The 23,791-nt window shown below is 45.3% G+C and overlaps 1 protein-coding gene across 3 annotated transcripts in view; it reads left to right on the top strand.

Moving 5' to 3' along the window:
• The window catches only part of ZNF653 (zinc finger protein 653), a 162,496-nt gene that overhangs the window by 16,369 nt on the left and 122,336 nt on the right, over positions 1–23,791 (top strand). The window contains exon 3 of one of the 3 annotated variants that reach the window (XR_014150088.1): positions 11,316–11,497. The exons of the other annotated variants lie outside the window; for them this stretch is intronic. The gene's annotated coding sequence lies outside the window, so the exon portion shown is untranslated. Of the gene's footprint in view, positions 1–11,315; positions 11,498–23,791 lie in introns of those variants that run through there. 3 annotated transcript variants of the gene reach the window in all.

The raw sequence follows: 23,791 nt of genomic DNA, 5'->3' as shown, positions 1-23,791 counted from the left end.
AAGGTTTGATTAGCAGACCCCAACCTGGATCAAGGCTACTCCAACTAGGGCTTGATGATGATGATGATGGCATTGGTACCCTGCCCATCTGACTGGGTAAACCCAGCCACTCTGGGTGGCTTCCAGCATATGAAAAAACATAATAGAACATCACACATAATAGCACATCACACATTCCCTCTGCCTGGTTCCCTGTAGCTTCACTTCTCGCAGTGAGGGAACCGCCAGAAGACACCCCCCCCCCCGTTTAGGACAGTGTTATTCTTTTGTTATAATAAAACCTGGTGTTTTGATAACTTGGCTGTTCTGCTGTGGGCCTCATTTACTTATTGCAGTCTTTCCCCTTGCAGCTTGGCATCCCAAACTCAAGACTAAGGTACTTCCTGATCGCAAGGCTTCAGTCCGAGCCTTTTCCTTTTCAAGACCCTGGTAAGGTGAGGCTGTTTTCTCTGTTCTTTGCAATACCACAGCTTAGCTCAGCACAGTAGCCAAAGACAGGGAGGCAATAAACCTGCTGCGATCTCTTCTCTGGGAGCCAGTGTGGGAATGTTCAGGGAGCCAGGAGAGGATATATTGTTTAATTGAAGGAATGGGTTTCCCAAATCTAAAACCCGACTGTGCAGTCAGTCTAAAAATGGGCCCTTCTCCGTTACCTAAAATCTATTAACTTGAGCCAATGTATAACAAGAACCCAGCAAGAACCCAACAAGAAGCCCTCTCCTTTATCAGTATGTGACGCTTAATGGATGGCCTTGTCAGTTCCGAAGTGGAGACGGGACGGCAGAGCTGGGGCTTATCTTATCTTGTAGGTTGTAAATATCCTGACACACTGATGCACAGACTCTGCAAGACAGGTCTGTCAGACCTCACGGCTGGAGACAGAGATGGCGTCAAGGGAAACTCCTATAACTGGGTGACCTTCTTACCCCAAGATAATAGTACCGGAACAGGAACATCTGTTTATGGTCATGAATGTCAACTTACGTACAAGGAACATCTGTGGATGTCAATTTACGTGTATGAACATACGAGGCTGGATTCCTGGGGAAGGGGGGAGAGAGTGCCTGGAGGGGATATATACTATGTGAAGTCTTTCTTTCTTTGGGCTTGCTGTGAACTGACCACGCAAGTGCCTTTCTGCTGCTCCGGAGAGCAGAAATAAAGAACTCTTTCTCTGAACCAACCTCAGCGTCTTTTGACTCCTTCCTTCCTCTCCGGGAGCTACGCTCACCCAACCAATCAGTAAAGTCTAAAAGGCTACATAATGATATCCTTCCTAACTTGCGTTAGCAAGTTCTATGTCTTAGCAGAGTTTAAACATTCCTCTTTAAACGCACAGCGGTTTGCTTGTTGCAGTTTTGTCTGAACTTCTGTCTTTATAAGATTCCTGGTAAGATCCCTTCTTGTCCCTCTTAAAAAGAATATACATGACAATCTTATTAAAGCGAATATAAGTTCCTTTTTAACCAGTCCTTTGGTTGACCTCATCGACATCCCATTCCCTTTTAAAATCGCTCAGAATTGGAAAGCAGAGATCTTCCCCACAAAGAAAGATGGGTGGATTAAATTGATGGAGTACAGGCAAGATGGGTAATCTGACAGGGCAGATAAGAGATCAAACGAAACAAAAATTTAAAAATGATTGGAATATATTTAAACAGTATCTGAAAGTCCATTATGGAGAATTAAAATTTTTGACTGATTTAGAATAACTCCTGTAAGGAAAAATATTAAAATATTGAGGGAAAGTAGGTTATCAAATTTATAGATACATCATGATAGAGGACCCAAGTAAGGGGAGGGGAGTCAAGGGCAAATGGAATACAAATGAATTAAATGAATACATATTTTTGTTTTCTTTATTATGTTTTAGAATCACATGCTTAGTAACGGGAAAGTTGAGATGTTACAAAGTGATTTCATGGATGTTTGTCAAAAGAAACTAAGAAAGATGAATTGCAAAAAAAAATATTAAAAAGATCACATAATTTGGAGTAGTTCAGCAATGACAGTCAGGGAACTAGTGGGTTTTTACTTAAACCCAGAAGAGATAAAACTGCCTTAATTTGCTTGCACCTTTTTGTTTCATGTTCAGATACTGACAGATTTCCCAAGCCAGGAGCCAGCGAGTTCAGAGACGTCCAGAGTTCCTGCAGCCTCGGCCGAGCACAGCTTCCCAAAGGCTGCAAAACACCCAGACTCTGGTTATGAAAATGATGGCAAACAACGCCCACAGGACTTCCTTTTCAAGCTTGAAACAGGTTTCCAAACCGTTTTTGGTTTTTTTGTAAATTCACTATTAGAAACCGTACCTTTGAGCAGTGGCGTAGCGTGGGGGGTGCAGGGGGGGCCGGCCGCACCGGGCGCAACATCTGGGGTTAGGGCAAATCCACGGGTTAGGGGGCGCAAATCCACGGGTTAGGGGGCGCAAATCACTTGCCTTGCCCCGGGTGCTGACAACCCACGCTACGCCACTGCCTTTGAGTCCTCAATCCTTTATTACTGCGCTTTGCTTTACCTGGGTCAAGCTAGGATTATAATACTTCAGAATTTTGGGGGGGGTGTTTCTACCCCCTATTTTTGAATTTCCGTCATTTAAAGTTTACGATTTTTCTATTTCCATTTCTGGGAATGGAGTTGAGGGACGACCTAACCTGGGGAGAAAACAGCAAAGACCTGGTGAAGAGAGCACAGCAGAGGTTATATTTTCTGAGAATCCTCCGGAAAAACAATCTCTCAAAGGACCTGTTGATGGCATTTTACCATTGCACTTAAATTATGGTCTGTTTGTGTGGCTTGGGAGCTGCACGGTCAGGGGAGAAACAACGCTGTCCAAGGTTGCAAAGACTGCAGAGAGAATAATTGGGTGCACTCTTCCCACCTTGGATCAAATCTACGCTTCCAGGTGCCATGAGAAAGCGGCAGAGATAGCGCAGAATAGTGCGCACTCCGGAAATGATCTCTTTCAGCTTCTGCCTTCTGGAAGAAGGTACAGGGTTATAAAGACCAGGACTAGCCGCCTGAGAAACAGTTTCTACGCAAATGCAATTCTGGTTCTAAACACAGCATAAGGGGTCTCTATAGTATACTGTATTTTAAAATGGGGTTTCAGAGTTTTTTAGGGGGTTTTGAATGTTTTATGTAGTTTTATGTAGTTTTGTAGTAGTTTTATGTAGTTTTGTAGTAGTTTTATGTAGTTTTTCAATTTCATTGTTCTGTATGGGACAAGGACAATAAAGATATTGTATATCTTATTTCATTCTGAGGAAAGTGAAATGAGGTTTGTAGCTGGCATTCCTTTAAGGCTTTGTCCAATTTTAGGTTTTCTCATTTTTTCCCTTCAGCTTTTTGATTTTTATTATTATTTAGTTTATTTCCACAAGATAATATTTCTAGTCGATTCCTTCTCAGTTCAGGGATTTTTCACGGTATTTCATTTGTTTTGTGCAATTGAAACAGCAGAACAGCTGGAAAGGAAACAGCAAGTGGACAGGGACCTCTCTGTGCAAATGCTAAAAGCGTATCTCCAAGATGACGACGAAGAAATGAATCAGTACTTCCTGCCCGCGAAGTCCTTACTGCGTTACGCTTTCCTGCTAGACATCGTCACCCCCTCTTGCAGAAGATCGACGTGCTTCACAAAAGGGTAAGTGTCTCTTGAAATTACGAGTTGGTGCAGTTTCCCAAATTTGGGTCTCCAGCTGTTTTTGGACTACAACTCCCATCATCCCCAGCTAGCAGGACCAGCAGTTAGGGAGGATGGGAATTGTAGTTCCAAAACAGCTGGAGACCCAAGTTTGGGAAACACAGAGTTGGGGAATATTATCAGAATATTAAAGGTTTTGACCTTTAAAGCGTACCTACAGGACCCACGTCCCTACAGGACCGCCACCTTAAGGTCCACAAATGACAACACTTTGGAGGTCCCAGGTCTCAAGGAGGTTAGATTGGTCTCAACTAGAGCCAGGGCCTTTTCAGCACTGGCCCCGACTTGGTGGAATGCTCTGTCACAAGTGACTAGGGCCCTGCAGGATTTGACGACTTTCCGCAGGGCCTGCAAGACAGAGCTGTTCCGCCTGGCCTTTGGTTGGACTCAGTTGGACCCTTATGTTTCCCTCCCCTTATGGTCTTGATTTATCAGCTATTTTAAAATGAGGCTGCATTTTAAATTGCATTTTAATCTGTATTTTAAATTGGTTTCCCCCTCCCCCTCCCCCTCCCGTGATTTTTTTACTGTGACTTTATTGGTGTTAGCCGCCCTGAGCCCGGGGTATAAATAAAATTTATTATTATTATTTATTATAATTATGTCAGAATACTGTACAATATTTTCTTTGTAGCTTTCTTTTTTAAAAGCTAGCCAATAAACCAGACTCTTCTGGGACACACTCTTCCTAACCGTGTTCTTCCGCTGTCTCCTTGGTTACTGTGCAGCACACCCTCTCTGGTGTCACATCTTAATCACGTTAAGAGTGGAATGTCATCAGAACCATTCCTAACTTTTAAAAAAAGAAAGGTTTTTTTTATATTTTTCAAGTTTATACATTTCATTAGTTTGACAATCAATTTCACATTTCAAAGTTTGACTTCCTTCCCTGTCTTTCTGCAGTTCCTTACATTTTTTCTTCTGCATATCCAGTCATTTAATTTGCTCATTTAATTATCTGCTTTATATATATACTGTTTTATTATTATTATTATTATTATTATTATTATTATTATTATTATTAAGAGCAGACTAGGCTGTGAGAACACCCAGCCCCAAAGAAGGCTCACAAAGGACAATGTTGAATGGCTTTCAAATAAACTTAGCTACCCCGAGAGCAAAACGATGCTATTGGGTTGTTGTTTTTCGGCAAAATAATTTAGTGTACTTTGTATGCTTTATTCAAGACGGACGATGCATTATGCAGCGTAATGTACCTATTCCTCATTAAACTGCCGCTGATTCTCAGCTCGTTAGGTGTCATGAATGTCAATGAAATTCTTACTTTTTCTAGTTGAGGATCAGCGAGGTTGGGTAGCTCGATCGAACTGCTTTTGGTGGCGCTGTGGGTTAAACCACAGAGCCTAGGACTTGCTGATCAGAAGGTCGGCGGTTTGAATCCCCGCAACAGGGTGAGCTCCCGTTGCTCGGTCCCTGCTCCTGTGGAACCTAGCAGTTCGAAAGCACCTCAAAGTGCAAGTAGATAAATAGGTACCGCTCTGGCGGGAAGGTAAACGGCGTTTCCATGCGCTGCTCTGGTTCGCTAGAAGCGGCTTAGTCATGCTGGCCACATGACCCGGAAACTGTAGGCCGGCTCCCTCGGCCAGTAAAGCAAGATGAGTGCTGCAACCCCAGAGCCGGCCATGACTGGACCTAACGGTCAGGGGTCCCTTTACCTGTTTTTTAGAATGGAAGTCTGAAAGGGAGAAAATGACAGACAGCATGAAATTCCTGGCTCTGGAGTGTAAGTAGGGAAAACTGGGAATAAAATCCTATTTGGATGGAGAGCATTTTATGGTCTTCTATTTTTAAAGTTCATACTGGCTAATTTTCCACACACACACAGATTGGCTGCATTCGATAAGAATGTTTTGTGCAGATTCTTTTGCAAGTTCTGCCTTCTTAACCTCTGCACTCCCATCAATTCTGGAAATCTCACCAGAATCTTAATATCTTGTTCAAATGATTTTTTTTTAAGGTATGGTCACTATATAGAAGGAACTGGCTCCGTGTTGCAGACAGCAGAGGAGATTCAGGTACAGTGGTTTTGTTTATATGTCCCTTGATTAGTTTTGAGGTGTATTTAGGTGTGTTTTCAAAGCTTTCCTCCAGATGTATAAGCAGCGAAACAGTTTGCAGAAATCAACCCGGAATCCCATATTTAATCAAATAAAAATATGGGTATGTACAATCAAAAAGAGAAACCTTTTCAATGTATGGAGTGCGTAAAGCTTCAGTGAAAATGGAACACTTAGTGTACATCAACGAACTCACACCGGGGAGAAACCCTATAAATGTATGGATTGTGGAAAGAGCTTCAGCAAGAGTAGAGTGCTTAGAAATCATCAGCTGACTCTTACAGGGGGAGAAACCATATAAATGTTTGCAGTGTGGAAAGAGCTCAATTTGTAGGGGGAAATCACTGTGCATCAACGAAGTCACACTGGGGAGAAACCATTTAAATGTATGGATTGTGGGAAGAGTTTCAGTGAGAGAGGAGCTCTTAGAAAACACCAACGAACTCACATGGGGAGAAACCATTTAAATGTTATCATGCTTATGATAGTATTTTATTCTCTTGTTAAGTATGCTGTTTTAAATGTGTATTTTGAATTTGGCTTCACTTAGCAATGTTTGTCTAAAATTATTATTTTTTGCTAACTTTGTGTTATATATGTATTCTGCAGTTTACCTCCTTTGTAATGTTTCATTTTGAAATCTTTTAAGGCAATATTTTAGTTTCCTGTTAATTATGTTGCTTTGACTGTATACTTTGTATTTGTCTTTTTTCAGAAATGTTTGATTCCGGATTGTTTTACTGATGTTTTCGTATGCTGCAAACTGCTTTAAGATTTTTCTTAGAATATAAAGCAGTATAGAAATGAAATATATAATAATAATAATAGCTTGCCCCTTACATTCCTGGACCCTTGTGGGTGCCTGAAGGAAAACCTGCTTCTTGGGTCATCTCTTCCTCCCCATTTTGCAACACAAAATCCGATGGGCTTGTGACAATTAAAGTTTCAACTCAGCTCTCCTAAAGGCTCCTTCAGGGAGTGTTGTGGCAAATGTGGTATGCAATCAATTGCTAAAGAAGAAACGCATAGGAATTCTGTAAAGCGATTGGTTCACTTGTTAACTTGTGTGTTTCCCCACAGCTGGAATCGGTGTTCAAATCCTTCGAGGGCTTGTCCGAAGACGAGAAGCTTACGAAGCTGTCGACGCTTAAACTGCGGTACTTTACTCCAAGAGAAATTGCAAATCTACAAGGATTTCCTCCTGAATTTGGTACGTGCCCGGTTAAACTACTACTGGAAATGCTAATTGTTGAATAGCGGAAAAGATGGACAAAGGACACAGCTCTGTTGGATTCACGGCTCTTTATTGCAGCAGTTAGAACTGCTCCTGGAATCAGACTGACTGCAATCTAGCTGGCTGCTTTATACAATACTAAGTAACTTGCAACAGGGGGACGCGGGTGGCGCTGTGGGTTAAACCACAGAGCCTAGGTCCTGACTTGCCGATGAGAAGGTCGGCGGTTCGAATCCCTGCGATGGGGTGAGCTCCCGTTGCTCGGTCCCAGCTCCTGCCAACCTAGCAGTTCAAAAGCACGTCAAAGTGCAAGTAGATAAATAGGTACCGCTCCAGCAGGAAGGAAAACGGCGTTTCCGTGCGCTGCTCTGGTTCGCCAGAAGCGGCTTAGTCATGCTGGCCACATGACCCGGAAGCAGTACGCCAGCTCCCTCGGCCAATAAAGCGAGATGAGTGCCACAACCCCAGAGTCGGCCACGACAGGACTTAATGGTCAGGGGTCCCTTTACCTACCTGAAACAGTAACAACTCACAACTAGCTAACCAATCAGGAGCAACAGTTTTCAATCCTTCATTAACATGCTGGTGGCCCTGAGTGAGAACTACCACTAATCTTAATACATAACGCTCATAGTAATAATAATAGCCCATCTAGAAAACAAACTGGACCCATTTTAGGATTATTTGGGGTGGAATTCAAAGTACCAAGGGTGCCATCAGTGCAAACATTTCTGCCTAGCCTAGTGAAATGTTCTCCCCTTTCCTTCTAACCTGTCCTGTCCCTGAGCCCCCAATCCTGGCAGCGTGTGGGGTGGGAAAACTGGCTCCCACTAGTGTAACTATATCATCATCAATCTTTATTACGGTCAAGAGACCCAACAAATCGTTACAAAGCAATGCACAATTCAGACAGCCTACCTCCAGGTTAAACAAGCATTTTATTCAGAATATAGGGATCACTGGTTTTTGCAACCACCGATAAAAACTTTGCCGCTGCTAATGTTCTGGCGTTTGTCTGGTCTTCCAATAGGAACCTGACAGTGAGCCTCTGATTTTCCCGGGAAAGGTACCAGCCAGGGTAATAACAGATCAGCCCTGTTGGTGGAAGGTCAAAATGGTGTCGTTAGTGGTAGCGTCAACTTGAGCTCCGCATCAGTTGATGTGGTTTTTATTATTTTTATCAGTCTTTCATTAGCTTTTATCATCCGCAGTATTTTATCTCTGTCATTTGGCAGCTATTATATTCATGGCCACTGGTCCCATCACCTCCTGGCAAATAGAAGGGGAAGAAATGGAGGCAGTGAGAGATTTTACTTTCTTGGGCTCCAAGGTCACTGCAGATGGTGACAGCAGCCACAAAATTAAAATACGCCTGCTTCTTGGGAGAAAAGCAATGACAAACCTAGACAGCATCTTAAAAAGTAGAGACATCACCTTGCCAACAAAGGTCCGTATAGTAAAAGCTATGGTTTTCCCAGTAGTGATGTATGGCAGTGAAAGCTGGACCATCAAGAAGGCTGATCGCCAAAGAATGGACGCTTTTGAATTATGGTGTTGGAAAAGACTCTTGAGAGTCCCATGGACTGCAAGAAGATCAAACCTCTCCATTCTGAAGGAAATCAGCCCTGAGTGCTCACTGGAAGGACAGATCCTGAAGCTGAGGCTCCAAGACTTTGGCCGCCTCATGAGAAGAGAAGACTCCCTGGAAAAGACCCTGATGTTGGGAAAGATGGAGGGCAGAAGGAGAAGGGGACGACAGAGGACGAGATGGTGGGACAGTATTCTGGAAGCTACCAGCATGAGTTTGACTAAACTGCGGGAGGCAGTGGAAGACAGGAGTGCCTGGCGTGCTCTGGTCCAGGGAGTCATGAAGAGTCAGACATGACTAAACGACTAAACAACAACAACTATCTCCGGGAAAATGTCTAGGAAAAAGAAGCGACCGGCCTCATCTCCACAAGTGAGCCCACAGCAGAAGAGCAAGCAGAGTAAAATGGACCATTTTGTAACTATATAGAGCCAGCATGGTGTAGTGGTTAAGAGCAGTAGACTCGTAATCTGGTGAACCAGGTTCGATTCCCCGCTCCTCCACATGCAGCTGCTTGGGCCAGTCACGCTTCTCTGAAGTCTCTCAGCCTCACTCACCTCACAGAGTGTTTGTTGTGGGAGAGGAAGGGAAAGGAGAATGTTAGCCACTTTGAGACTCCTTCAGATAGTGATAAAGCGGGATATCAATCCAAACTCTTCTATATAGTTGAATGTGGCCCACAGCCTGCTGTCCGTCCTTCTGAAAATTGGATACTTTAGATTTAACTAGTATTGCCATGACGACAGGACTCTGGAGCAGTTATCCAGAGCCCCACTCAGCAATATGAGCAAGACAGAAATCTAAATTCTTAGTGAGTGCTGATCTTATGCTAAGTGATGTAAAGGTAAAGGTAAAGGGACCCCTGGCTATTAGGTCCAGTCGCGGACGACTCTGGGGTTGCGGCGCTCATCTTGCTTTCTTGGCTGAGGGAGTCGGCATACAGCTTACAGGTCATGTGGCCAGCAGGACTAAGCCGCTTCTGGCGAACCAGAGTAGCGCACAGAAATGCCGTTTACCTTCCCGCTGGAGCAGTACTTATTTATCTACTTGCACTTTGACGTGTTTTCGAACTGCTAGGTTGGCAGGAACTGGGACTGAGCAACGGGAGCTCAGCCTGTCGTGGGGATTTGAACTGCCGACCTTCTGATCAGCAAGTCCTAGGCTCTGTGGTTTAACCCACAGCGCCACCTGCGTTACTATTTGATGTACCTGTTAGTAATTATTCATCAGCATATGAATAGTCCCATCGAAACAGTTTGTCATCTGGAAAAACTGTTCCGGTCAAGTCTGTGTCCCGGGCAGCTGTTTACCAGCTCCATCTGGTATGCAGGATGAGACCCTCCCTGCCCGCTGACTGTCTCACCAGAGTGGTGCATGCTCTAGTTATCTCCCGTTTGGACTACTGCAATGCGCTGTACGTGGGGCTACCTTTGAAGGTGACCCAGAAACTACAACTAATCCAGAATGTAGCAGCTAGACTGCTGCCAAGACCACATAACACCGGTCTTGAAAGACCTACACTGGCTCCCAATACGTTTCTGAGTACAATTCAAAGTGTTGGTGCTGACCTTTCAAGCCCTAAACGGCCTCGGCCCAGTATACCTGAAGGAGCGTCTCCACCCCCATCATCCAGCCCGGACACTGAGGTCCAGCTCCGAGGGCCTTCTGGCGGTTCCCTCCCTGCGAGAATTTTGGATCATCCATTATTGCACAGTTACAACAGTGACTGTTGAAAGGCATGTTTGCCTCTTTCAATACCAATGGACTACATCGTCTAATTTTATTCATGCAACAGTGATAGACTTATTTTCTGTGACTGTTTAAGAATTGCTATGCTTGGAGCTTCTGTTATTGCACGATTACAGGATTGGGACTACTGAAAGGCTTGTTTGCCTCTGTGATATTGACTGACTTACCTTCTCTAATTTTGTTCATACAATATTGGTTTATTTTATTTGTATCTCCATCATATATTCTCTGTTTAAGAACTGGGAAATAATACAGGTTTGATATTTATTGTTAGAACATTATTAGCCACGTGTTGCCTGTTATTGCTTAGAGAAACCTAAATGGGAGCAGGGCTGGCTTATCACATGTTGAAGTTTAGAGAAATAATACACATTACCGTCCAAATTGGTGGAGGTTGAGAGTAAGACTATCAAGTCCCAAATCTGAAATGGGACAAACCGCATTCATGGTATTCCAGATTTATAGAATTGGCTCGAGCAGAGCAATCAGTTTTGGGATTTATTTCTTTTCGTAAAGTGCTTTGGGAGTTTTGTTCACAATCAAGCCCGTATATACATTTTGTCAAATAAAATAAATGTCTCCTAAACAAGAGGGCAAAAGACGTCAGCTGCTGTTTCCAAATTGGATCAAACGGGGAGGAAAATGACTCCAAATTTGGCAAACCTCTCCTTTGCCAAGCAGGGCAAATTAAGACAAACGTTCCTCAAAAATGGGAACATTTGGGAGAGAGCCACTTTTCAGCATAGCAAATACTACTGCTAGACAGTTAAAAGTCGAGAAGCATTGTGAGCCTAATTGTAGTACATGCCGGATTGCCATCTTTTCATTAATCAGGTCCTGTAGAGATTATGTGCACCAGGTATGAAGACACCAGGAATTCCAAAATGTAGAGACGGTTACAGCAGCATAAGGTCCATTCCAAGTAAAATACAGTGGTACCTCGGGTTACATACGCTTCAGGTTACATACGCTTCAGGTTACAGACTCCGCTAACCCAGAAATATTACCTCGGGTTAAGAACTTTGCTTCAGGATGAGAACAGAAACCGTGCTCTGGCGGCAGCTGCAGGAGGCCCCATTAGCTAAAGTGGTGCTTCAGGTTAAGAACAGTTTCAGGTTAAGTACAGACCTCCGGAACGAATTAAGTACTTAACCTGAGGTACCACTGTAACTGAATGCAGTGCATTTTATACATGTTAAATCAGGAGAAAGTTTGACTGATGTACCTCCAAATACAAATGTATAGAACTTCACTGCTAGAAATATGAAGTCGTTGCGCTTGGAATCGAGAAAATTCCTACGATGGAGGGAACTTGCATTCGCTTTTTAAAAAAATTATCTGTTGTTTTTGCTTCTAATAGGTTTTCCTGACAAAGTAACCACAAAGCAATGTTACCGCCTGCTGGGAAACAGCCTCAATGTACACGTGGTTTCTAAATTAATCTCGATTCTGGTTGGGTAACATCTGAATGCAACGGGATCAAGGGGAACTGACATCCTGCTACATCAAAAGACGGATTGCTTCTTTGGAAAAACGCTCCCCATGGGTAGTTGCTAATGTTTAACATCATGATAACCTCAGGGCTTTGCAATCTCCAAATGAATATTTAGCCCTTAGTTTGCATGACCTCCGAAATCGCATCTTCGATCAGGATGCCAATCAAGAACATCCATTATTGCTGCCTGCTATTCTATTTGGTGGGACGCGGGTGGCGCTGTGGGTAAAAGCCTCAGAGCCTAGGGCTTGCCGATCAAAAGGTCGGTGGTTTGAATCCCCACGGCGGGGTGCGCTCCCGCTGCTCGGTCCCAGCGCCTGCCAACCTAGCAGTTCGAAAGCACCCCCGGGTGCAAGTAGATAAATAGGGACCGCTTACTAGCGGGAAGGTAAACGGCGTTTCCGTGTGCGGCTCTGGCTCGCCAGAGCAGCGATGTCACACTGGCCACGTGACCCGGAAGTGTCTCCGGACAGTGCTGGCCCCTGGCCTCTTGAGTGAGATGGGCGCACAACCCCAGAGTCTGTCAAGACTGGCCCGTACGGGCAGGGGTACCTTTACCTTTACCTTTATTCTATTTGGTACCCGCAAATTAAGGTCAACAATTCAAGGCCCCATGACCTAGAGACCCTGACTTTGAATCATGGTTCCAACAGATGCTCCTCAGCATCCTTACAGTAAGGTTACCAGATTTTTTTCAATTTTTGTACCTCTTTCTTTTTTCCTTTCTCCGCCTGTGATAAAGCTGCATTTTAATGTTTTAATGTTGCATTTTAATCTTGTTTTTAAGCTGTATTCATTCAACTTGTTTTTATTATTGGTTGTTAGCCGCCCTAAGCCCGGACTTGGCTGGGGAGGGCGGGGTATAAATAAAATTTATTATTATTATTATTATTATTATTATTATTATTATTATTATGGAATCCGGGGGCACTTTTCAACTTCAGTAGGAATGATCGGATTTTGTCAGGGGACTGATTTGTAAATCCAGGGACTGTCTCCGGGAAACGGGGATGTCTGGTAACCTTACCTGGAATTCCTCCTATGGAACAAAAATGCATTTGTGGAGGCAATCGGTTCAGGATATCATGAATTACCTGCCGAATTGCCCGTGTTACGGAAATGACGGGGAGGGGCACATCTTTAAAGTTGTTAAATGTTACAAATACTATGCATAAATGTATCCTTTCGACTTGACAGCTCAGGGAAGTTACCTAGCTTTAACAATCATATAAAATCAACTCCTTTGCCAGTTTCCTCCATTCCAAAGCTATTTTCCCCTTGAAAAGGGACTCCAGGAGGTTCCCAGAGGTGACAATTGCTGAGCTGATTGTTGGCCAAGGAAAGCCTAATCCCATCACCAGACTTGCCAAGAGGTCCAGACATGCAAAGGAAGTTCTATTGTACTTTGGGTGGTGGGACTTCAGAGGTGTTTGCCTATGCTAATTTTTGACCTGGGTCTTGCCCTGACACGTCTGCTTATGCTCATCTTGTACCAAGGACTTGTCTGGACCTGTTTGCCAAGGTTAAACTAGTGTAACCCCTGTCTACCCCTCCCCTTTTGTAACATGTTTTTTAGATTTCAGCTCGGCATTTAATACCATTCTACCACAACGTCTGATGTCTAAACTGGAAGATTTGGGGCTTCTGTTATCACTTTGTGGGTGGATATTGGACTTTCTGTCGGACCGCCCCCAGAGGGTTCGGTTGGGCCCTTATACCTCTAATACGCTTAGGACTAACACAGGAACACCACAGGGATGCGTACTCAGTCCGCTCCTTTATATTCTCTACACGTACGATTGTGTCGCTGCTCACCCTAGTAATAGGGTTGTCAGATTTGCAGATGACACAACCGTGATTGGGCTCATCTCTGAAAGGGAGGGTGAAACGGACTATAGAGATGAGGTGGAGCGGCTGACAGAGTGGTGCAGAGCTAACAACTTGCTCATAAATACAAGGAAGACAAAGGAGCTTGTGGTGGACTTCAGGAGACAGAAGAGCAATGTCCAGCCACTTTTGATTGATGGGGTCTGTGTGGAGAGGGTAACAACGTTCAGATTTTTGAGTATTGAATTACAAGAGGATCTGTCCCGGAGTGTCAACACAAGGGGGCTTGTGAAGAAGGCGCAGCAGAGACTGTACTTTTTGAGCATCCTAAGGAAAAACCATCTTCCGCAGAAACTGCCGCTTGCCTTCTATCACTGTGCCATTGAGAGCGTGCTCACTTATGGCTTATGTGTGTGGGACGGAAGCTGTACTACCCAGGACAGGATGGGGTTGTGCAGAGTTGTGAAGGCAGCAGAGAGCATTGTTGGCTGCCCACTCTCCACCTTAGAGCAGATTTATGCCACAAGGTGCCATAGGAAGGCACTGGACATAGTAAAAGATCCATCGCATCCTGGTCACTGTCTCTTCGAGCTCCTGCCGTCGGGACGGAGATACAGGACGATGAAGACAAGAACGAGCCGTCTCAAGAACAGCTTCTTCTCCAGAGCGATCTCAGCCCTGAATGGGAAACCTGGACTTTGAAAGTCATCTAATCTTCCTTGCTGTATTATACTGTATTGTTTTAATTAGTGCTTTTATAGTTGTTCTGATTTTGAGTGGAGTGCCCTACCTGGGTGGGTGGAGCAGCCAAGTAATTTTCGTTGTCCCTGAGAGGGGGCAATGACAATAAAGATGATATTATTATTATTATTATTAAAAACAAAACAAATTCCTTCCAGTAGCACCTTAAAGACCAACTAAGTTAGTTCTAGGTATGAGCTTTCGTGTGCATGCACACTTCTTCAGATACACTGAAGAAGATACACTGTTTCAGTGTATCTGAAGAAGTGTGCATGCACACAAAAGCTCATACCAAGAACTGACTTAGTTGGTCTTTAAGGTGCTACTGGAAGGAATTTGTTTTGTTCCTGCTTTGTTAATGTATTCTAATTTTAAAACTATGCTGTAAAAATTAGACTAAACGAATAAACAACAACAACAAGATTGCAGGGTTTGATTGGTCCTCAGTTGTGGGACTTGGCGTGGTGGTTTTTGTTGGCTATTTGCAGTATAGTAGCGCTGCAGAGAGCTTGCTGGGGAGACCATGCATTAAAATGGGACTCAAAAATAACTTAACAAGGTTTTAATAAGAAAAACAAAAACTCCATTTACACTAAAATACATCAACAACAAACCAGACCCAACCACCAACCCAACCCCCAGGGTAATGGGAGAGCTGGGTGCTGCTCCTTATATACTATACCCAATTGCTGACACAGCTTGATTAACACAACTGTAGCAGGAAACACCCCCCCCCCATCATTCAGTTTGCACAAACTTCACACACACTCACACTCGCACACTACATACGCTACACTTCTGTTATAAATTCATAGAAAATCAACCATACATCGGTTTTGCACTGTTCCACTTTTATTTTACTCCATGAAGGAAGGACTACAAAATGGGGAAGGTTTGATACAGGGTAGCCATAATCCCTTCACCATCCCAGCACATCCACAGGAGCCCTGCCCAGTTGCTATGCCAACCCTGATGGTCCTAGACAGAAGACCACCAAGATCCCAAAGAACTTGCATATGGGAGTGGATTCAGCATGGACTGGAACAAAGGACAATGATCAGATCTTCCCTCTGGGGGCAGGAAACTGCGACTACCTTTTGTCTTCAGAAAATGACTCATGGGGAGGGGGAGAGAAGGGAACCAGCCAGGTGACAGGACACTCAGGTTACCACCACAACTCCTCCCTCAACCCCTCCTTTCTGTGATGTATGCATGATGTTTCTGGGGGTGGGCTTGACCTAGAGGAGGGGAATTTCAAAAGTTTTTATAAGGTCTGGCACACCATTTTTCTGTGTCTTTCCTCTCACCTGCAAGTGAGGGGAGCACCTTGTTGCAACAGTCAATAAAGACCAAGCCTACAGGCTGCTGATTTGCTCCAATTTACTCTGGTTGGTGTCTTTACTTTTTGTCCAACGGAGTCCTCGGATTTTTCCGGTAACACAACTCAGCAGCACCTGCTATGTTTCACAGCTGCAAGACTGGGTCTTGTTTGTCAGTATATGGAAACATCACCGCTGCAGACAGCCAGATTGTTGACACCACATGATACCCTTAAGTGTGGGAAAGAAGATTTTCCCAGGACGTTCACAGGCTGGATAAGTCTTTGTGAAGAGTGTAACTTGAAACCTTCCGCTTGCGTTTGTACAGGAAGTTTGTCAGACTTGCTGGAAGAACTGAACTGAAAGGACGTGTTTTTCTCTAGAGCTGTAATGTCAGAAATAAACATCATGTAAATATATTTCTGACTTATTTTCTTTCCCCTGCGGAAGCAGGAGGGAGGGGTTGTGCATTTTGCCCATGCTTGGGAAAATGTCGCCTATCAAAATCTCCCTGGTCTGTCTGGATATCAGCCAGAGGAGGTTACCGGTAAGCAAGCTCCGAGGACAGTGAGAGGGGCCAGCCTCTATGGAGGGGGCTTGCAAACCAACATCGTTATCTGCCTTGGCCCTGGCTCTTAAAGACATACACAACTTGTGAAATAATAATGAACCTTCCCATTTAAAGTGAACATTCAACAGTTTTAGGCCTTGGCAAGGTATCCTTTAATCTAACATCAAGTCGAGAGGGGTGCATTCATGCTCCCTTCCCATGCGGCGGCGCTTGCAGGGCCCGTTAAAGGGCAAAACCGGAGTCCCTGGCCCCAGAACAGCAGCATGTAGGACAAACGCCCGGGACGAGGTTGATTGAAGGGCAGGCTGTGTAAGTTTGCGCTTTGCAGTCCCCTCTCGCTGGACCTCATCTGCCTGCATATCCTCAGCCAGGAGGGCTGAGAGGGTTGCCTGCCAAGGCTTGTGCCAGGTTTCCCAATTCTGAAGCTCAATAAAGTTGTGGCCAATTCAAACCCCATACTTTGGTCTCTTGTCTCATCATTTGGGGTAAAGGGGTGGCCACCACAGACAGGGTTTAGCATGTGTGCTCGCAAACAGCTATACACATACAGCTCATTTGCTGGAGACACCAAAAGATAAAATACAACAGCTGTTGGGAGAAAAACTAAGGTTATGCTGGCCGGCCCAAGGACAAAACCCCTTAGGAAGCCCCTCTCCCTTTATTGTTGCAAGTGGGCATGTAGGCAAGTTGCAGAACTTTATGCAAAATGTATTAAGCATAGGCTGTTGGTGTTGTGAGCCACAAGTGTTCTAGGAATTCTAACGTCTCATAAATCATGCGTTCATAAATTTACAAGGCAAACACATAAGTAGATAAGCCATGTGTCTGATATAGTACAGGAGAGCAATCCTGAAGATATTTTGACTATCCCAAATTGATCTCAAATATTTCTCCGCACGAAATTTGTCACGAAATTAAAAGACGCCTGCTTCTTGGGAGAAAAGCAATGACAAACCTAGACAGCATCTTAAAAAGCAGAGACATCACCTTAAGGGATTAAAACAATTTAAAGAGTGGCAGAAAATACCGGCAAGATTTGTCTGGGAGGGAAAGAGGCCAAGAATAAAAATGAAGATCTTGGTTGTTAAAAAAGAAAGAGGTGGCTTCGCCCAGCCAGACATGAGTATCTATTATGAAGCAGCATGCTTAATCTGGATAAGAGACTGGATTAAATTAGAAAACACAGACCTTCTGGATCTAGAAGGATACGACAACAGGTATGGGTGGCACTCTTACCTGTGGTATGATAAAGCGAAAGTCCACAGGGTTTTTTAAAATCATATAATCAGAGGACCCATATATGAAGTATGGGAAAGAAATAAAAATTTGTTAGAAAGAAAAACCCCTTGGTGGAAATCACCAACAGAAGTATTAATCATTAAGAAAGTTAACATGGAAGGAAAGAGCAACATATGAAGAGTTTATTAGAAAGAGTGACCAAGGTATAAACCTTAAGACGTATGAAGAAGTAGAGAATTTACTGACAGGGTGGCTACAGTACCAAAAAGTTAATGAGATATTAAAAGAAGAGAAAAAGAGGTTGGGATTTGAGGACAAGAAATCAAAATTTCATATAGACATTATAGAAGGTAATTTTGTTTTGTCAAAAATGTATGATTTATTATTGAACTGGTATACCAAAGATGAGGAGGTAAAAGAAGCTATGATTAAGTGGGCCATCAATTTTGGACATAACATTGAACTAGAAGCGTGGCATGAACTATGGAATGTAAATTTGAAATTTACGGCCTGTACAGCATTGAAGGAGAATATATGGAAAATCAGCCCTGAGTGCTCCCTGGAAGGACAGATCCTGAAGCTGAAGCTCCAAGACTTCGTCAACAGGCTCATCGCAGCTATCTGCCAATCACCCATTCCCACCACCCTTCTGAGTAATACCCCTCCCCACCTTCTCACTATATAGAAAGGTCCGGTGACTTCTGTTTCAGTGTATCTGAAGAAGTGTGCATGCACACGAAAGCTCATACCTAGAACTAACTCAGTTGGTCTTTAAGGTGCTACTGGAAGGAATTTTTTTATTTTGTTTTGCTCCAAGACTTTGGCCACCTCATGAGAAGAGAAGACTCCCTGGAAAGCCATTTCCGACCCTGGGGAGGAGAGGGGGTTGCGGTCTAGCCCCTCCCCCCCAGGCGCGGGGGCTGTCCTTGGCCCCCCGCGAGAACTGGGGGAATCCCTGGGCGTGCCCGCGACCCTGGCCGCCTATCGGCAGGCCGGGGGGAGGCGTGGCTTTATGTATTTTAAGCCGGGCATGCCCAGGGTCCGCCCTCTTCACTCCCGACCAGCTGAGAGGTTTTTCTTTCCCAGCTGAGCGGTTAGTATTTCCTTCCTTGAGGTCTTCACCCTGCTCTCGGCTAGGTTTTCTTTCCCTCCCGCTAGGTCTCTTCAGCTACCCATCGTCGGAGGCTCCTGCAGCTTTCTTCCAACACTGGGCAGCAGGATCAGGGGTTTTTCCCCCACAGCGCGCTCTCCTTTTCAGTCACAAAGACCTTGATTAAAGACCTTGGATTACAGCTCTTTTCACAGCTAAAGGGACAAGGCTTTGTCTTCATAACGCAGGGAGTCAGCTCTGCGTGAGGTTGGTGACTTTGGGGGGGAGGGTGCCGAACTGTGCTTCTGTTTTTAAACTCTTGCGGCTGTGCATCTTGGGTGGCTGAGCGAGCGCAGGGACGTTTGTTTAATTCTTGCAGCCAGTGCACATTATTTCTTCCTAGAATAAATAATTCTTGCAGCCTGCACCTCTTATAAGCAGCTGCTTCTTTGAGGGCGCGCGATCACGGGGCTTTTCTAGCTGTGGAGTGAAAGTGTTTACGGGTTACCTAGGTTACCGCAGCTAGCGGCCGCCATTTTGTCTTAACCACGTGGCTTGAGGAGGTGCCCGCCATCTTAGGTGAGGCATTTGCCCTCTGTGAGGTTAAGTGCTTTAAATATAGAACCTTCCTCTGAATGTTAAGCTGTCTCTTCGCTGTGCAAGTGATGTCTAGCTAAACTGCTCCTTTTGTTGGCACAGTCCGACAAAAAACTCAGACTGCTTAGTAACTCGCAACTTTGTTAGCCTTCTATTCAGCAGCTGCACGCACGCTCAATAAATTCCCCTGTGCAGGCGAAGTTTTTCTGTGACTGGGGGCTGCTACTTTGTACCTTCATTGCTAAGGTTGTTCTGCTGCTTGTGCCGGTGCACCGGGCTTTGCAAGGGAAATTCGCTACTGTTGCAAACTGCTGGGAGCAAGTACCTAAAGTGTATAAAGTGGTAAAGTGTTGTGTGCTGTTTCTAAGGTGCCGGTAGCTCGCAAAATTAATTGAGGCAATTTGCAAACGCTACAGCTTGCATAGTATTCAGCGCTGCTCTTAAAAAGTTAATCTAAGGTGCCGGTAGCTTGCAAAATTAATTGAGGCAATTTGCAAACGCTACAGCTTGCATAGTATTCAGCGCTGCTCTTAAAAAGTTAATCTAAGGTGCCGGTAGCTTGCAAAATTAATTGAGGCAATTTGCAAACGCTACAGCTTGCATAGTATTCAGCCCTGCTCTTAAAAAGTTAATTGGTTTAATTGGCAGACCCTGCAGCTTGCATATTACTTAATAATAATAATAATAATAAAATTATTTGGTGCAACTAGCAAACACTGCAACTTGCATATTATTTAGCGCTGCTCTTAAAATTATTTGGTGCAATTAATAAACGCTGCAGCTTGCATATTATTTAGCGCTGCCTTACAGTTAATTGGTGCAATTAGCATAAGCTGCAGCTGGCATATTATTTGGCACTGCTTTTATAAATTATTTGGTTCAATTGGCAGACGCTAGTAATAAGATAAATAAATAAATAAATAATAATAATAATAATAATAATAATAATAATAATAATAATAAAATAAATAAATAAATAAGTAAGTAAGTAAGTAAATAATTTAAAAAAAATCAAAAAATAAATAAATAACAAATTAGAATTATTAAAAGTCGGATTAAACAGTAAGCAAGCAACACCCCCCTTTCACGGGTGGTTGGAACGGCGGCCAGTGTAGAGAGTACTGAACTTGGCCGACTCCCTTGCAGGAGTTTTATAGAGTTGCTAAAGCATTCTAAATTTGCTCAGCAGTCATGGCCTCAGGGGGAAACCAGCAGTCCTCCACTGCCAGCAACCAGCCGGCACCCTCCACAAGTGATGGTAGTGCTCAAAACTTTGGTCATACCTTGTGATCCTCAAACTTTTGATCAGTTCTTCAGGGTGTTTGAAACTATTTATAGGCAGTGTAGACCTGGGTCTTCGGCGCTGCCTGCGCCAGAGCCATCGCAAGACGTAATTCCGGATACTCCCCCCTCCAATCAAGGGATGTCAGATTCCCCGGCTGCAGCGACTGCTAGTGCCCAGTCGGCGGCGTCGGCCGCCGGTGCCCAGGCGTCCACATCGGCAGCCGGTGCCCAGTCGGCTGCCTCGGCAGCTGGTGCCCAATCCAATGCCACAACAGGTGGCCGCCCCAGTAAGCGAGCACAGTCTGCCCGTCCTAAAAAAGCTATGCAAGCTCCCAGTGAAGGCAAGGCCCCAGCAAAGGGCAAGGGTAAGGGAAAGGCACCCAAAAAGGGGGGCAGCGGTAACACCATCTCACAAGCTATAGGTATGCCAAGTCCCTTTCAGGAGCAGCAGACTATCCATAGCTCCACTGACGACAGCGCGAGTTCTGGTTCGGAGGAAGAACCCGGCGAGAACCAGCCATCTCAGCCAGCGGTCGACACCTCTGCCAGCCGACAGCAAGGGGGTAAGAGGAAGTCCAAGAAGAAGCACACATCGGCCAAGAAGAAGAGGAGCAGGCACTCAGAGACTGAGGATGAATCAGGTACGTCCTCTTCAGATTCTGATTCTGAGGGGCCAATGGATGGCTATTGGGGTATCGGGGAGTCCAATCATGGGATCCCTCTCTGGGCGCACGAAAGGAGGGCTAATTCCCACCGCAAGACTTTTAATGGGGTGCTAGATTGGAAGGACGGGACATTGGTAGAGGACGTTAAGGTTACTACCAGTCAGCCCACGGACTTCATCCTGGGAAACCACTTGTCCCACAGGAAGAGAAGTAAGATCCTTAACGGGGAGTACGTGGATATGTTTACTCTACTCCCCCCAACAAAAATAACTGGGAGAGGTGAGAAGAGACGCTCTTACGGTAGGAGGAGGTATAGAACGCCCCGGGCAGAGCGCACCTTTGAGAACTGGTTAGACGGGTACCAGGTTTTCATGGGCGTGGTTTGCGCAGCTTATCCCCGCCGCGCCATGGATTTAGTTGCCTACCAGGCTCATGTGAGGCGTGCTCGAGCTCTGGCAGGCGAAAACGCCGCATTAACGTATGATGAGGACTTCCGAAGGAATGCTTCTCTGCACCCCTCCACCCGATGGGACCTTACAGATCCTAACTTCTGGGGCGAGGATGTAAACCCCTACATCGAGAAGAAGAGTCAGGAGGCAGCAAAAGTGGGTAAGATTGAACCAAAGAGACGTCAACAATGCTGGGAGTTTAACAGGGGCGTATGCTCTCGCCCTTCTTGTAAGTATCTTCACGAATGCGAGCGGTGCTGGGGGAATCACCCCGCTTCCGCGTGCTTCAAGAATAAGCCGCAGCCCTTTCGGGGGGGCAGGGGGTACTTCCACAACAATCCCAGAGGTGCTCCCGGCTCATCCTATCAAGGTCCCGGCAATCGCCAGTAACATCGACCTAGGACTAGCATTTTCCCCCATTCGTCTGCAGCCCCTCAAAGACCTGTTGGAACAATACCCGGACAGAAACGCGGCAAAATACCTCTGGGAGGGGTTTTCAACGGGATTTAGGATCCCGGTGTCCACCCCACCCAACTCCAGGGACGCGGATAACCAAAAATCAGTTAGGGAACGGCCAGACATAGCCAGAAAGAAAATTGAGAAAGAGATCAGGGCAGGCAGGGTGGCTGGTCCTTTCCTCGAACCGCCTTTTGAGGGTCTTCACCTCTCCCCGCTGGGCATTGTGCCTAAAAAGGCCCCGGGGGAATTCCGCATGATTCACAACCTCTCTTACCCAAGAGGGGGTTCAGTCAATGATGCAATTCCTCAGGAGCTTTGTACAGTGAAATACGCTTCCTTCGATCAGGCTGTAAAAATGATCCGGAGATTCGGTCAGGGGGCGTTTCTTGCAAAATGCGACATTGAGTCGGCCTTCCGCCTTCTTCCAGTTCACCCGGACGACTTTAAATGGTTGGGCTTTAAATTTGACGGCGCGTATTTCATTGACAAGGCTATGCCCATGGGCTGCTCTGTTGCATGCGCAGCCTTTGAATCTTTCAGCACATTCCTAGACTGGGCCCTACGCAGCAGAACAGGGTCCTCAGGCGTATCGCACTATCTTGATGATTTTATTTTGGCCGCAGACAGTAAGCCACGCTGCACCACTCTCCTAGAGGCTTTTACATCCCTAGCTGGCGAACTAGGGGTACCCCTAGCCGCCGACAAGACAGAGGGACCAGCCACCTCCCTAGTCTATTTGGGTATCGAGTTGGACACCGTGGCCCAGACTTCCCGCTTACCCGTGGAAAAATTGGGGGCCCTCAAGACAGTCATACAACAACTCTTGCCTCTAAAGAAAATAACATTGAGACAGAGCCAATCCCTGCTGGGTCATTTGAATTTCGCTTGCAGGGTTGTTGCCCCTGGTCGGCCGTTTTGCCGCCGTCTGGCTAGATTGGCGGCAGGGCTCAAAGCTCCGCAACATAGGGTGCGCCTCTCAAAAGACGTAAAAGCGGACCTGAGGGTTTGGTTACAATTCCTAGAAAAATACAACAGAATCTCCTTATGGCAGGATACCCTGCAACTTAATGCCGATCTCCAAGTTCAATCAGATGCAGCTGGGTCTTTAGGTTTCGGTGTCTATTTTCGCGGTCAGTGGTGTGCCAAAAAGTGGCCCTTGGAGTGGCAAGGTCAGCCCATTACCCGAGACCTTACCTTCTTGGAGTTCTTCCCTATTGTCGTAGCTGTCCACTTGTGGGCGGATCAATTTCGCAATCACAGGGTTTGTTTCAACACCGACAACCAAGCAGTCGTTGCGGTCCTCACTAGACAGTCTGCACGGTCCAGCAGAGTGGGTAATCTATTGCGTGCTTTTGTCCTTCTGTGTTTAGAACAGAATATTTACTTTTCGGCCAAGTTCGTCCCTGGCATTAATAATGATATCGCGGACGCTCTATCTCGTTTTCAGATGGAGCGCTTCCGCTCGTTAGCGCCAGAGGCGGACCAATCATCGATGCCTTTCCCGGAACATCTCTGGAGGATTGGGAGCGAGATATAATGAAGGGAGTATTTGGTGCAGTGGCCCCGTCCACAATGAGATCGTACAAGAAGGCGTGGGCCGATTTTTTTTTAAGATTTCGCGCACGCTTCCCTGGCTCGGGTTACCACACCATTCCCTCAACCAGAGAGGTCCTCCGTTATTTGGCACACATGAAGGAGTT

Source organism: Podarcis erhardii, assembly GCF_964252035.2.
Source record: "Podarcis erhardii genome assembly, chromosome: 12".
NCBI lineage: Eukaryota > Metazoa > Chordata > Lepidosauria > Squamata > Lacertidae > Podarcis > Podarcis erhardii.
Note: the sequence above shows the minus strand (reverse complement) of the source record. Positions and strands in the feature narration are given on the sequence as shown.